Raw genomic sequence first — 17,727 nt, forward strand, 5'->3', positions numbered from 1 at the left:
GCGTGTGTGTGTTGGGGAGGATGTTTGTGTGTATGTGTGTGTGTGCGTGCATGTGTGAAAAATGTGAAAGAGTAATCCAAATGCAAGCAGTTAGTTGCATTTCATTTAAGTTTCATTTGAGTTTAGATTGCCTTTGAGTTTCATTTTAGATTTGGAATTTGTATATAAACTGAATTTACATTTAGTTAGAAGTAGAATTCTATTGTAACCGACTTTGAAAAAGTTAGTTAAAGTTTTTATCTCTCTTTCTCTTCCATCATCTTCTTCTTCAACCTTTTTAATTACTTTTTTATGTGTGAATATTTTTAGTAAATTGAATGGTAAATTTGGGCGGAAAGTGGCCAAATCAATGGAATTGTATTTCTTTTTGTGCGAAAAGATATGACTTTGAGATAAAGTTTTGTGTTAAGTGGTAGCATAAATAGCATTTTGAGAGAGCGGTTTGAAAAAGAATGAATGATTGTTTCATTAAATCCTTATTTATTTCATTCATCCTTTGTTTACTATTATAAGCAAATTTGATTTTTTTATACATTTGATCATTAATTTATCTAGTTCATATAAATTAGATAAATTAATGGTCAAATGCACCAAAAAATAATTATTTTTTTTATAATAATGACTAAAGAGTGTATTTTAATTGGAAGTTAATGCCAAATATTTTTTTCAAACAATTAATTATGTACAATAATTCAAATATATTAAAATGGGTTAGGTATATTCACTCAATTATTAAGGAGTTGGTTCAGATACCGAGAGGTCATGGATTTAATCCCTACAATTAATGTGAGGATTTCTTTAATGGATGATCTATAAGTACCTCTATAATCACTCAAAGAGTCTTGAGGCTTGCTCTGATCCTGATAAGTCCTTGGAGTCCAACTCACCTAAACTTTTTATAATAAAAAATAAAACAAAATAGGAGGAAAAATACATTTTTATTTCTGAAACTTCTAGATCGTATTAAAGGACAAAAGAGAAAAGAAAATATGCTACACCAAAAATATATTTTGGTTTTATATATAATACACAAGTAATATCTACGAATCCCTTATTAAGTAAGATTGTAAAATGTATGATGATGCTCAAATAAGTCAATATGAGATATTTAGTTTATCTATCCTTATCACGTATACTCAACGATCAAGGTATGTAATATTAAATTATACAAGAATGACACATTCTATGTTTTAAGTTCAATATAGATATAAGAGCAAAAGGATAATCATACATACGATTTCTCCTCTTGATGTGTTGTCAGATACTGTTCATTGTTTATAATATTATTGAATGACTTAATATTATGTCAATGTAACAAAAACCTATAAAGTTACACACATAAAGTCCTCATGATGGAACGAATGACTAAATTAAATAATATTTTATTTAATTAGATATTAATTATATTATTTAATACATTAATACAAATATTATTTATTTTATTAGATATAACTTAATTAAATAATTGATAATGAACAATTAATTAAATTAACTATGATTTAAAAAAGTTTAATTAAATATAAATAATATTTAATTTATTTTGAAAATTTTAAAATAAGAGCATTAGAGTTTTAGCAGCTCTCTATATATAGAGATAGGAGATCAAAGAACCCTAATTGTCATTTTTTTAGAAAATTATTGGCATCGTGTTCCACTTTGTACTCGTGTGGACTTGGTATAGACGATGATATTTTCCACATTCGTGATCAAAGATAAAGCACACTTCAAGAGGTATTCTTATTATCCTAACTTGATGTTTGATATGTGATTCATTATTTAATCAAGATTCGTTCATCGGTATTGTTCTGCTAAGAAAATCAAACTTTTAAAAATCCCTACTAAATTCCCACACTAGCTACCAAGAGGGGGTGAGTCATTTTTTTCCATTTTATGGTTTGCTTTCTTTGTTTAAGTGCTTTTGCGTCGTGGGGTTTTGATTGCTCAAGTCATACGCTTATGTCATTTGTGACAACTCTCATGAATCTTTGTGATGAGACTTTGATCTTTTTGGTCGTACCCTAGATCATAATTACCTTTCATAATCACAAATAAAAGAGATAACTTTAGTACAAAAAATCTTCTTTTTTTAATCAAACAATTATAATACAATATAGTAATGTGTCATTGCTTTTTACAAAAGAAAACTTTAAAATAGGGTTGCATCATGCTTGTTTGCCACAAAAGATTGTAGTTGTCTTTGACCTTACCTGGATCAGTCATTTATATCTCTAAATTATCCGACCAAATAGGCCATATTGATCTCCATGACTTTGTCTTCGCCTTCTTTTTGGTCATGTTGTAAAACCTTGTAGATCCTCTTTGCCCCTAAAAGGTCGACACTTATTGTCACCAGATCATTGTGGAAGTTTTGGTACTTTAACTTAATGTGAATTAGGGAAGCTACTATATCTAGGGTAGCTATGAAAGATCGTCCTAGAATGTAGTTGTAGATGCTCCTGAAAGGGACTAGTAGGAATTGGGGATCAATAACTCATGTGACCATCAACTCGATCTACCTCATGAACGGGTTACAATGTCGTTGAAATCTTGTAGCTCGAACCCTTCATAGGGTCATAGCTTCTATTTCCTCAATCCCATATTCTCAAAGACAACTGAGTAGATGATGTCACATGAGTTGCTACCATCAATGTACCCCCATGGACGGGTTACAGTCATTGAAGCCCTATAGCCCTGACCCTTCATAGGGTTATAGTTTCTATTTCCTTAATCCCATCTTCTAAAAAACAACTAAGTACATGATGTCACACGAGTTTCCGCCATCGATAAGTAAGTACTCATATTTCCTTGGCATCAAATTTTACAATAGTGGTAGAGGTTTGATGATGCATCAAAGAAGGTATGCAGCCGAAATACTCAAAAAAATTGAGATGTAAGATTGCAACCTAACTTTGACTCCATCTAAGTCCAAATTATAACTTTCGAAAGATTCAGATGAAGATGATGTCGACCCAACCCAATATAGAAAACTTATTGGGTCACTTCGATACCTTTGTCACATAAGGCCTGACTTAGCATACAGTGCAGGTATTGTGAGTAAATTCATGCAGAAGTCAAAGGTATCACATCTAGCAGCGGCAAATAGGATACTAAGGTATCTGAAAGGAACTTTTGACTATGGAATTGTGTTTCCTTCAGCTGATGAAGGAAAAGAATGCAAATTAGTGGGATACACCGACTCAAGTTGGTGTAGTGATGTTGAGGATCGAAAATCCACAGTTGGCTATGTGTTTATGCTAGGTGGTGCACCAGTTGCTTGGAGTTCGAGAAATGAGCCAATAGTGGCATTATCATCGTGCAAAGAAGAATACATAGCTACTTCCCTTTGTGCATGTCAAGCAACATGGATGGTGAATCTGGTCGAAGAAATAACAGCGAAGAGTCATGGAGCAATTACCATGAAGATCGACAGCATGTCAGCTATCAACCTGGTGAAGAATCTGATAGCACATGATCGAAGCAAACACATCGAGATGTGGTTCTATTATCTTCGAGAGCAGGTAGCAGATGGGAATATGAATGTGGAATACTGTAGAACTGAGAATCATATTGCAGACATCATGACAAAGGGAGTGTAGGTCGAAGTGCTCAGAAGACTAAGAGATATGATGAATGTAGATAGCTTAGACACAATGAATTAGGTGGTGTGTTGAATTGTAATTCCTTGTGTCGAAGCAGGTTGCTCGACAGAAGCAAGGAAGTGTTGAATCACTTAGTGTGTTGAGTTGTATTAGTGTGTCAAAGTGTCGAAGCATGTTGTTTCACACATGATTTCGACTTAGGCCTATTTTAGTAGTGTTAACTATTTTGAGCTTTTATAATTTTGGGTTTTTATTTAGGGAGTAAGTTAACTTAAATCTATAAATAGAGGAAGTAACCCTTATTCTTGTAATGTTGTATTCATAACATTGTATTCACAGAATTTTTGAGTTTCAAAGTGAATAAGAAGTTTTCCACTTGTGGGCAGATAAAAACTCTGCAGAAAATATTTTCTTCTCCATCATTCTTTCTTTTCTTTCTCCATTTTTCTTTTTTTTATTGTCGTTTGTGGGTGATAATAATCTTATTCATTAAGATTGATAGAAATTCTCCATAGATTGTGGTGGATTTTCAATAATACATTGATACTGAACTATAATGTTGTGATGTTGTACATCTAAAAAGTGAGTACAAAGAAAGAGATTAGTATATAATAGTTCAGAGTACGTTGATTAAAGTTTGAGTTAACAAATATGGAGAGAACTTATAAAAAAATTTATCGTTTGATTGGGAAAGTAATCAGTGTTATGCTTTTAATTAAGGACTACCACTAAAATAAGGTACCAACTAGTATAAGTTACGAAATGACATAGTAAATAAAAAATAAATAATCAAATGATAGTATTCAAGGTGTCTAACTATGATCATTGTGGCTCCTATTGAAATCAATGTATTGATCACAAACATAATTAAAGATCGAATATAACAAATTTTTGTTGCGGACAACTTACTACAGAGTTTGTTGAAAAATAGAACATACAATGTGTGAACAAAGAATGTCATAGTTAAAATAGCAACATATAATACATAGTTTGAGCTTATCCTATTAAACTCCTAATGATATAGCAATAAATGAGAGACTAGACTATTAAACAGTTTTAAAGAGAGATCAGATAGACTCAATACATGAACTATCTCCTTTGATTTCGTCGGATTCTCGACAGTTGTGTGAGTTGTATCCGTGGAGATTATGAGTTTTGAACCAGCTGTGGTGGTGGAGATAGAGAGTTTTGAAACACTAGTAGTATTAGAGGTCTAATATAGGGCCGGTTTGTTTTAAATTTAAAAGAAGTAGATTTTTTCTTTATATTTTTGAAAATGAATTTTATAAAAATATTTTTCAAAATATTAAAAGTTTTTCTAAATTTATTTTTTATAAATTAAAAAATTGAATTGTTTATTCTATAACATAAATATGCATTATTAAAGATCAAAACATAGTCAAAATCACAATTTTTTAAAAAAGTTTGTATCTTAAAAATGATTTTTATGAAAAACTATTTGAAATAGCTTTAAAATTAAGTGATTTTTTAAAATTTTGATATCAAATTTTTTTTTCGATAAAATGATGAAATACCTAAAATAACATTTTAAGAATAACTATTCAAACCAAAATTTCATTTAAAGTTTTGATGAAAAAAAACATTGTAAATTTTTTTTACACTAAAATATGTAACACTATAAAAATCATTTTTTTAAAAAGTCAAAACAAACGGACCCATAAATTTATTGCGATCCACGTCAGCCTCACAAATGCGTGAAAATCTAAAATGGAAATAAGAATAATAAACGTATTGTATCCAAAAAAAAATGTACTAGAAGGGAAAAGACTTCCGTTGATCTTTTCTCACCGTGTGATATTTTCTTCGTTATTCATTTTTTTTTTTCAAATAGAAAAAAAGAAATATGCACTAACAATGTAAAATATTTTTACACTGTCAATCAATGAGACTCATGTATCCTGTCAAATTACACTTTTATTTTTAAAATACTGTTATGATTTGGCAATATAAAATATTTTGATTGAATGTCAGTGTAATATTTCTTTACACTGACAGTACACTACCTTTAAACTCTTTCAAATATTAATGTTATACATATCTAAAAAATAACATTAATATTTAAAAATTTATTTTAAACCAACTCAAGTGTTCTAAAAATATTTTCATCAAGTAATATTTTAAAAAATATTTATCCCTAAAATACTTGATTCTCTTAAAATGAATTTTATGTTAGATTAATTTATTTCAGTTTACATTTAAGTTTAATTTACATTTGCTTTGATTAGTATATAAGTAGAATCGAGCTTCATTTGTAACAAATTTTTAAAATTTTCTGTTAGAGTTTGTTCGAAACTTTTCTCACTGAAAGGACATGTATCTTATCATAAAACATCTCTTGGAAGATTTGTTTTCTTAACCCTATATCACAAACAACATGGTGACCAATTACATTATGATCACAAAATTAAAACAGAAAAGTAACAAACACATCCATTATATCTCTCTTATTCAAAACTCTTAGAGCATCCTCATTCATCATAAGTGGACCTCATTCAATTTTATATATTATATCATACTTTCAATTTTTTTAAATAACTCAAGTACAATTTTCAAATATTCTATAACTCATCAAAAATTTAAAACTTGATCACACCAAATCTCACTATATTACCTTACGTTTATATTGCATAAAAATATAATTGAACAACAATCTTATTCTTGTAAAGTTGCACTTAAAATTTTCTCTCTTTCAATAGTTAGGTGACAGTTAAAGAATGTGCTCTAATTAGAGAACTATTGCAAATATTGAAACAATATTCTTGTTCAATTATTCTTTTATTCTAACACAATATAGTCTTGATTATTGTGTTACAACTTATAAAGGAGGACCAAAAAATTGTCTTTTATTCTACTCATTTCTTGACTTTGAAAGGGCCAAAAAATTGTTTGGACAATTTTTTAGAAACCCTTTTAGTGATTGTTTGTTTTTGTATCATTGTAGTCGAAGGAGGACCAAATTAAAATCCATTTTTTTTTATTTGTTTGAACTTCCATTTGATATTTGCTTTTTACGAGATTTTTCTTTAATAATATAAATTTCATCTTTATTTTTTAGGGTGGTCTCAAAAGAGATTCTAATGTTGAAAATCCGGAAGAAGAAAAAATATTAGAGATGGGGGACCATACAATGCAAAAAAAAAAAGGAGTCATGAAAGAGTGAAGAGAAGTATTGTGCCAAAATTCAGCTAAGTGTAAGTAATTGTACCAGTGGCGAGAAACATCTATTTACCATTTCAGTTTGTCCATTTATTTTTGGGTTATATGTTATGTTGTACTTGAGGGCGGTAGCATGTACTAAACAGAATTATTTCCATAAGTTACTAAGGAAAAGTGGATCTCAATGTGATATGGTGGACTTTATGTTGGACTTGAGATTTCACACTCAAAATGGGGGTGATTTGTGTGGTTTGGAAAAACTTGATTTTGAAAACTTTTGGCAAAAACTTTAAATCATTTTTAAATACTAAACATCGGATATTAAATAATAGAAAATAAATTGCGGAAAATAAAGAGTTAAGGGAAGAAGAAGAACATCGAAAATTATACAGGTTCAGTTAAAAACGACTTAGTCATGTCCCTAAGAATTGATTTTGAGAGTTTCCAATAATACTTTGAGAGCTTTTAGTAAGAAATACTCACAAATTCCCTTATACAAGGTAATAATGGTTAATCTTCAACCAAATAATAGATGATATATGTGGTCGCTTACGTCTTTTCTTCTTAAGAGTGTAGTGACCAATCTTCCTTCCAATGGTGAATTGAAGTGGTTAGTCTTCTTTTTGTGAACACAGACCTTGGAGCGGCTAGTCTTCATGTTCCAAAAAATATGAGCTCAATACATTACTTTTAACCGAACTAACCAAAAACCTTTGAGATTTTGATCGGGCTAATCTCAAACCTATGAAGCTTTTAATATTAAGCTAAGCTTCAACCTCTCTTGGTTTAAACCAGGCTAACAAAGAACCAATGAAAATTTTAACAAAGGCTAATATTCAACCAAACCTAGGACTGATCACACAATCCTCAAATATAAGTTTTTCATAGGATGAGCTTATAACCCAAACCCTAAATGGACAGTATTCAATCAAGGTGTAAATGAAAAAACCCATTAGTGAATTTTACAATTCTATCTTTCTAGAATTACAGATATATCCTCATTCACAAAGGAACTTTTCTCACAAAGGCATTTGACTAAAACATTTAGTAAGAGAAAGTTAAATAAATTTTTAGAGAGATAGAGAGAGTGTGTGTGAGAGAGAGATGAGAGTGTCAAAACATGGTTCTAGATGATTTGGAATGAGAAATGGAACCAGTATTTGAGAGTGGCTCAAAATGAAATTTGCAATTAAGGCATTTTACCGTTAGTTAGTCGATTAGAGGAAGTTACTAATCAATTAGATGATGCAAATATACATTTGTAAGTTCTCAAAATAGGATGTTAAGATATCTAGCCATTGTACATAATCAATGCACGTTCAAGCTATATTGGGCCTTAATTTTTTTCATTTTTAACCGATTAGACATATGTTCTAATCGATTAGAAAAGTCAAAGTTTCCCCCATGGCTATTTTGACTACTCCTCATTCATCTGATACAACTTCCAAATGTTTTCCAAAATATTTTATTTTAGTAAATCATTTTGAAAAAGGTTTTAATGTGTGTGTGTGTGTTTTAGCCTTGTGCTTTTACGAAAAAACCCATTTGCTTTACATATGTTCACTCACTTACTAAATTAAGAGATTACTCCTTTTCTACAAGTTTTTTCTAGATAATTCTCTTTATATTGACACTGCTTGAGATCTATTGATATGACACTTTAGATTATTTCCATTTATGTTTTCTTCTTTAGATAGTCAAGTCCATCAAACCACAATACTTGGGTTTAAATCTTTAACCGCTTATTTATTCATGTTTGACTTATCGGAGTTGTTATCATCGACGTTGTCGTCATGGTGGTTATCATCATGGTAGTTGGTATCATGGTGGTTGTCATCATCAAAAGTAGATATTATAATACCTCTAAAACAAGGTTCCACACTTTGAAAATTCGTGGAGGTGAAATATCAACTGAAAAACGTAAGGCAAGGTCAGGAGCAGAGAACTTTGTGGATAAAGCAACCAAATGGGCATATATTTGTGATGTGATCGCAGATCATCCAAATAACAGTGTGGCTGAATAAATTTGGAAGATGTGTAATGAAATCCATGATGAGGTCTTCCCAAACTTAATTTGGCATTGTAGTGGTTGTGATAGCCCCTTTTATTTTGTGGTTGATATATGTTGTCTTTGTAGAACCTTTGTTTTGTAGGTGATATTTAACAAGGACATCAACTTTTGATGATGACAACTAATGTCTTCTGACAAGTCAAGCATAAGTTAAGCGGATAAAGATGCAAACCTAAGCAGTAGGATTTGATGGACTTTACTATCTGATGATGATAATCAAATGGAATATAACTAAAGTATCACCTCAAGCTACCCAAGCAAGTCTCTACAAAAAAGAAAGCATCTAGAAAAGTCTTAAAGGACTTATGACCCTCCTAATTTACCAATGAGTGAAACAATTGTAATACAAAAGGTCTTTATTGCAAAAGCACATGTCTAAAGCACACACACATTCAAATACATTTTCAAACTCTTTTTTCCAAAAAAAATACTCACAAAACATCTTGAAGGTGTGTCGGATGAATTAGGAACTTTCAAAATAGCTATAGGCAAAATTTTGACTTATCTAATCGATTAACACTTTCATCTATTCAATTATCTTGGTTCAAAATTGAGCCCCAAACGATTAGGACAGCGCCTTAATGATGTGCAATGGCTAGATATATTTTTCCTTCCTTTTTTATACTTACAATCAACTATATTTCAAACTTCTAATCGGTTAGAAAAAAGTGCCAATTGATTAGATTGTTACAAAATGTATTTATTGAAAATTCCTTTTTGAGCCAGCCTCTAACATATAAATAGAGGTCTCTTTTCTCATTCCATTTCATCCATAATCGTGTTTTGACACAACTCTCTCTCTCTCTCTCTCTCTCTCTCTCTCTCTCTCTCTCTCTCTCTATATATATATATATATATATATATATATATATATATATATATATATCGCTCCCTCACTCTCTCTCTCTCTAAAAAATTTGTTAAATTTCTCTCACTAAAATTATAGCTGAGGTGCTTCTGCGAGAAAGTCTTTTTGTGAATGGGAATAAGGTGTAATTATGGAAGCGTAGAATTTTAAATTCACCAAGGGAATCTTTTGTATACACCTTGGTCGAATATTATTCATTTAGGAATTTTTATTTGGGTTAGAAGCTAAACATGTTAAAAGCTTTGGTTTGGGGATTGCATGATCAAACCCTAGTTTAGGTTCAAGATTAGTTCGTATTAAAATCTCTTAGGTTCTTGGTCAGTCCGTGGTAAAACTAAGATTAGTTTAAAGCTTAGATCGTGATAAAATCTTAGATAAGGTTCAAGATTAGTCTGGAATTAAAATCTCATGGGTTATTGGTTATCCCGTGTAAAACCAAGGTTTAAGATTTGTAAGCTCATCCCATGATAAAATCCTGCAAGGTTTAAGAATCTTGAAGACTAACCGATCCAATATTCTTTTTTGGGGAGAGAATACTAATTGCTTCAATCTATAGTGTGGAGAGAAGACTAGCCGCTCCAATCTTCCGTTTTGAACAGAAGACACAAATTGCCATATTTTGAAGTCTTATATGTTTGGTTAGAGGTTAACCATATTTCCTCGTATAACGGGTTCGTGAGTACATCCAATTAAAACATATCAAGTTTAGTGGAAACTCTCAAGACCAATTCTTGGGTAGAGGAGTGTGTCCTTTTTTTACCGAACCTCTATAATTTTTGTTGTTCTTCTTTTCCCTTAACTTTTAATTTTCTACAATTTTTATTGGAAATTACTTTTTCGCTGCTAATTATTTAAAATGTTTTTAAACTCTGATTTTATTTCCCAAAGTTTTTCAAAATCTTTTTTTCTTAACCACACAACTCATCCCCCCCCCCCTTGTGTGTGAAGTCTCAAATCCAACAGTGTTGGCATATTAAGAAGTGTTTAACAAAGTCCTTTACATTTTTTATAGGTCTGGCCATAAGAAGGAAGCTTCTACTAGCTTAACCCCCATAGTGACCTGAAATTGGGGTGATGTGGTATTCATGAATGATATTTTGTCTAAGATTCATAAGATTTGGTACAAATAATTTATCTTTGAGATATGACAAGCCTTTTGAGAGTGTATACTAATTATGTTCATCCTTGTTTTTCACTTTCTCGTGTACTAGATTTTTTCCATTCTTGCTTAATGTGTAATATTGTTGGAGTTGGTGTACAAGATATGGTATTAGTGAAGATATCTCTAGCAGCAAGGGTTCTTCTTCACTAAATTTTCGGCTCAAGGCGTCTGAAACAAGATTTGATCGTCCAGGTTTGTAAAACATATGTTATCAAGATTTCGTTACGTCGAAACATCTCTCACCATCATGATAAAACATGGCTAATTCAAAAGTAGAAAACATGCATAAAAGTAAAATGTTATTCCCTATAGAATAACTCTTGGATTAGTTATCCAACACATCGAACTGCGTCTCAATTGGAGTTATGACACTCATTTTATGTCATTTTCCCCTCACACATTGACTCAAGACAGAGGGAATGACAAGAAAGCCATCATGGAGGGTGACACTCGTCATTCTGGAATAGGGACAAAATGAGTTGGCCTTCATCAAGAATTACAATCTTCATCTATCCAGTAGCACTCAAAACTGTTATTTCCTTCATTTTTCAGGTCAAAATGGCCATCGATCCCATGTTTAGCCTATCAAAACTCAAGAACAACAGTTCATGTATAAACAAGGCTTCAATCTCACCCCAAAATACAACACACTTGTCGATGGCTCGGTCGATCCCTTATCATCTGTCTATCGACACTTTATCATTAATTTTCTTTAAGACACTTCATTAATTATTTTCACAGTATATGTCTTCTCATTGACATTATTTATTGATTTTCTACTAGCTGAAAAAATCCAAGTGTAAGAGATGCCCCCCAAAAAATGTCACTGTCAACCCATATCTGAGAGGAGAATGGTGACATTGTTTGTAACCATTATGTTACTGTTCACATTCTATTCCACGTCACTTCATTCATACTTGTTATCAGTCATTATGACTAACTTTCTTACCAAATGTTATGTCTTCAAAACATGCAAACGTCAATACATCATTAATCTGAATTCTAACATATTTAAATAGCCACTAAAATGGGAGTTAATATTTCATTTTTTGATTTTATTTATCATATTTTCCTTGCTTTGAGGCTGCTAATTATCCCTAAACACTCCATTTGTCCACGTTCATGGGAGAAACTATTCGCCACCTTTCTATTTAAATCTTTCTTCTTCCTCGTTTCTCTTTTCTTACGGAGATACAAGAAGAACCCAATGGTGAATATTATCTCCAGTTTTTTTCTTCCATTTCCATCCACACTTTTTTCATTTTTTTTCAAATGATCAATGACACCTAATCGCTCTAGCTCATACCGCACCTCTTTTGTCGTTCAGATTGACGAACCAGTCTTGGTTGGTAATCAAACTTACGTCCCTGAGCCTCCTCTGCTGGAAGTTACCAGAAGACTATGGTATTCTGATGCCTTGGTCCCCTGATCAATTTCAGGAAACACATTCGCCTTTATGGGTCCTCTTCCTAGGCTTGTCAAAAACCTAGCTTCTTAGAAAAAAATCTTCCTCATCTACCATGGGTAGGAACCTGTGGTTTTCAGTGATCAACTCTTTGACTTTTCTTTTCTAGAGAACCAAGTATATTTTCCTCCTACGCTTGAAGTACCTGACTCCTCCTACATAACCTAGTTTAACATGGTGGAGAAGAGGAGACGGGCTTTATATCGGGACTTGGGAATTTTTGACCACTTTCAGCTTTCAAGGGTGTCCCTCAAACATAACCATGTTGTGCTTCTTGTCGCTGCATTCTTTTAGGAGTCGACCATCAATACCTTCCACCTCCTATGCGGGATATTAACCCCTACGCTATTCGACCTTCCTTCCATAGTAGGTCTTTGACCAACTAGGGATGATTATAAACCATCTCAGCCCACACAGACCAACCCATGCTTTGATTTATCCGACAAGAGTTTTGACGCTTTCATCAGGGATCACTATATCTCGATGGGAGATGTTGATGCTTACAAAAACATGGAGTTCTTGGCTTACTGGTTGAACCATTATGTTTCGGGCCCTTGTGGGGACCAAATTCTGAAGATGTTTGCACCTTTGGCCACTCAACTCCACGAGCATCGTAAGGTTTTCCTGGGAAAACTAATCTTGTGTAGCCTTTATGAGTCACTAGGAATGTTGTCCTGCAACATACTCGAGCAACCTTACCTCAATATTTTAAAGATAAGAGGTCCAATCTGGTTGGTGCAGTTGTGGCTCAATGCCACTTTCTTTCCTACATCTCCCTTCGATGCCCTCTCTAGTGCGATAATGGGTGCTGAAGGTGTCTGACTCTCCTGTCATACCCATAATCATGGTGAAATTATGTTGCAGGAGATTGTCGAGAAGTATGTCTCTATGTTTTACAAGAGTAAAATGTTTGTCTCCACCATGGCGTCGTTCGTCGCTCGACAATGTGGTCTGGCGTGGTTCCGTGAACCTTTCCTCAGTCCTATCTTTGAAGGGTAAAATGACATTCATGGTGTCCTTGTGGAGTGCTTTCGGCTCACTCCTATATCAACGAAGCTCACCACTGGTGGAAGTGATTTAAGATTGGTTGCATATCAGTCCAACTTGGTAGCCCGACAATTTGTCCTAAGCTAGTTTATTCCTAAATCTCTTATACCTTCAGAGGACTATATGTTTATTTCTACAGATGATGTTTCTGCATAAACCTTATCCAAATGCCTTAGGAATTTCATGAATAAACCATTCCATCTGCCTTTTTTTTTTTTAAGTTTTTACTCTTTTTTTACTGTACGGAAGAGTTTGAAGACTAGTGGCAATCTTACTAGCAGTCGATTGTGGATTCCATCCTTATGGCGCAATATATTCTTTTGCTTTTCGACGAGAGACAAGTATATAATTATAGGTATATTTTGTCGGCATCCTCCTTTTACATTGGAAATTTTCTAACCTCCGTATTGTTTATTTTAGGGTAGTTTAACCAGGGGGAGACTAAGATTTTTTATGAGGATGAAGTTTCTGGTCGCCTCGACCATTTCCTTCTAAGTACATGATTCTAAGGGAAATACATTCTGCCATATCTGACGTGAGACAATGTTTGACGGCCCTGGAGTCTGTGCTGCCTGGTAATCATGGGCATTGGAAGGGAAGTAGTGCAGTGACGATGAGGGTAGATCATGTCCTTACCTTTGATGCAGACAACAAGGTGGAAGCTGAAGGTACTCCCTTGCAAAGGATAAAAATGAGCGGGAACAACTCTATTCCTGACCTTGGTCATGCCTCTTCTAGTCAAAATCCGAACGCCAGAGAGGTATTTTGACATTATGTTTGTTTTCTTTATATTTTATGGCTCTCAATCCCTATCTCTCTTTTGTCGTATAGATTCCTCCTGACACACTAGTGTCCCCAACTCTTAGAGGTGAGCCGAAATGTTCCATTTCAATGCTTCATCCAAATCCACAACCCGGGACCCTGGAAAACTAGGTTGGCAATACAACTTCTCCAGTTTCAAAATCATCTCTTGGTTCGTCTGGTATAAAGAGGAAATGACTGTAGGATTCGGTAACGCTTTTTAAACGTCTTGTTGACCCATCTGATAAAGCTTGTCTTGCTTCTTCTGATGTTTCTTTGAATCCCAACCCAGACGACCTATTTGGGCAGTTGAAATAAAAAAAATGGTGGGATTAGACCTCTTTGAAGTTGTTGACCGTGATCTTTCCATCCCTATCAAACTCAGAGAATTAGTGTCTAAACTTGTTTGGACGGAGATTCCAGTTGTGGTTTCAACCTTTGATCTAGACTTGGAGATCCTTCTAGATCAAGCACTTTCAGTCACTAAACTTAAAAGGTCATATGCCAGTCTTGTCGAGGAAAATTATGATGCCTTGTCCTAACAACGAGTCATAATGTCTTAGTTTGAGAAAAGGTTGGCTCGTTTAGAGGAGAAAATCCATAACCAAGATACTTTTTCCACCCTTGATAAGGATATTCAGGATTGGGCTCAACGAATTAACTATCAGCAGTCTCTTGTTAAGAGTGCGGAAAAGAAGAAGGAAACTATAAATGTTTGTGACTTGAATTTTCTTGATCAGTCGATGGATGCAGAAATCACCATGGGCATAGAACGGGCCTTGACTACACGAAAGTTGGGGATGGAGCCAGAGCATCTGAAAGCTCAGGACCTTCGGATTGATCAAAGGCTCGACCAAGTGCAGACTCATTTTGATGACATGAAGAGAGAGTTAGGGCTCTAGGTTTCATCCTTTTTTGTAATAATATTCCCATGTTTTTTCCTCGTATTATTTGTCATTTTCGACATTTTTGTAATATTGTCGCTCAGGCCAAATCAGTGATATTTTCAGTACTATTTTCCTTTTGCTATACCGATTTCCTGAAGAATAGGCATATACTATGTTAAATATTTCCCATTTATTCGTAGCGTTCGATTACAAGTGCCTAATTCCTAAATCTTATACGCATTATTAGAAAACACTTGACTAACTTTGAAAGGTCCTTCCCAATTGGGTAACCATTTTCCCAAAGACCTATCCGTTTTATCAACGGGAAGTATGACTTTCCAAATATAATCTCTAACAGAAAAGAACTTCGACTTAACCTTTTTATTGTAGGTTTCAACTATTTTTTTCTTTTGCCTCATCAAGCCACCCAAGGCAAATAACCTTTCTTTTTCTAGGTCGACCAACTCATCCATCATCATACTCCAAAAATGGTTAGATGGGATTTCACTTTGTCTTTGAATCCTTACAAACTGTAAGCATATCTCTGAAGGTAAAATTGTGTCGTAGCCAAAACGTCAATCGAAAAGGAGTGGACTTAGTGGCCTTTTTAGGAGAAGTTCTGCAAGCCCAAAGCGCTTGATTCAAAGTTGTATGCCAACTTCTTGGCTTTTGTCCTATGTGCTTTTTTTATAAAACTTATGATAACTTTGTACGTAACTTCTACTTGGCCATTAGCTTGTGCATGATAGAGGGTCAATGTCAATAATTTGATTCCTATCTCTGTAGAGAATTACATTACTCTGAAGCCCACGAATATTGAACCTTGGTCAGTTGTTATGGTTTCAGGTGTCCCATATCTACACATGATACAACTATGTATAAAGTCAATCATCGTGTCTTGGTCAACATTAGTTAGAGGTATTACCTTGACCCATTTTAGAAAGTAATAAATGCCCACTAGGACAATATCTATGGCTTTTAGAAGACACGTGTTTGATCTCACCTATTAGGTCTAACGCCCATCCCCTGAATGGCTATGGCTTGATGATCGAATGCAATTCACTAGCGGGCACATGTTGTATTCCTCCGTGTTTCTGACATTCCTGACATCCTCAAGCAAACTCAATGCAGTCCTTCAACATGGTAGGCCAATATACCCCCTGTCTCCATAACAACCACTTCATTTTGTGGCCTGCTTGGTGAGCACGACATGATTCATTGTAGGTGTCAGAAATTGCCAAGTGAGCTCTGCTCTCACTAATGCACTTGAGCAACACCTATTGTAGAGTCTTTTTGAACAACTCGTTCCCGATAATGACATAACTTAGCGACTTGTATTTTTTTTTTAATCCGTTATTCCTATTGGGTTTTTAAGGAACTCAATAATTTCCTTTTGCCAATCGTCATTTTCTAGGTTGCCGATGGCAAAAGTTTCAAAAATTCTGTTAATTCCACTTCCCCCACCAGTTTTGGCATTGACAACTCTGATTGGATGACGCTAGTTGATACCAATTTGTCTTTTACTTCAGTCAAATCCTTTAACGTTCTCTTTACTACTTTGTAGCCTGAGGAAACTTAGGCCAAATTGTTGGCCTCTTGATTTTTTATTTATGGTACATGTTCAGTATCCACAGTGTCAAATCGTTTAAGTATTGAATTTTCCTTGATGAAGTATATTAACAGATTATCTTTAATGCATTTGTATTCTCTTGTTATTTGTTTGATTACCATTTCATAGTCGCCCTTGATCTCGACTTTGGTTGCCCCCAAATCTAATAAGATTGTAAGATATGTGATTAAGGCTTCGTATTCAACCTTATTATTAGAATAATGGTCGTTGATCTTGAACTTATACTTAGTAGGAACTCCTTTCAGGGACATGATGAAGATCCCTACGCCCGTTCCATTGGAATGAGTAGAACCATCAAAATATAGTTTCCATGCCGAGAACTCAACATAGTTATGTGCTATTTATGTTACTGCATGATCTACGATGAAATTAGCAATAATTTGGCCATTCATGGCCTTTAAGGGCGCATATTTTAAAGAGTATTTAGTTGGGGATAATGTCCATTTTCCAACTATACTATGTAAAATTGGTTTCGGCAACATGTGTTTAATTATATCGAAGTGGGAATAAACAAACACATCTGAAGATTTTATATAATGCTTGAGTTTGGTACAACAAAAATATAATGATAAACACAATGTTTATACCATAGTGTATCTAGTCTCAACATCATTCATGACTCGACTTAAATAATATATGACCCTTTAGATGCCATCATCCTCTTGGGCTAACATAGTCCTAATTGTCGACTCAGATGCATCAATGTACAACTTTATAACTTTGTTCCTCGTGGGAGGTAACAACGTCGGAGGCTTCAACAACTACCTCTTAATCTCATCAAAATCTTGTTGATGTTCTGGCTCCCACTTGAAACCTTCTTCTTTTTTTAACCGCATTAGTGGTGAGAATACTTTCATCTTACCACTCAAATTCAAAATGAACCTTCTTAGAAAGTTGACATTTCCCAACAAGGATTGCAGTTATTTTTTATTGGTCAGAGACTCAATGTTTTGTATGGCTTTTTTCTTGTTTGAGTTTATCTTTATGCCATTCCTATAGACGACAAAGCCAGGAAAATCC

Source organism: Lathyrus oleraceus, chromosome 4, assembly GCF_024323335.1.
Source record: "Lathyrus oleraceus cultivar Zhongwan6 chromosome 4, CAAS_Psat_ZW6_1.0, whole genome shotgun sequence".
Classification (NCBI taxonomy): Eukaryota; Viridiplantae; Streptophyta; class Magnoliopsida; order Fabales; family Fabaceae; genus Lathyrus; species Lathyrus oleraceus.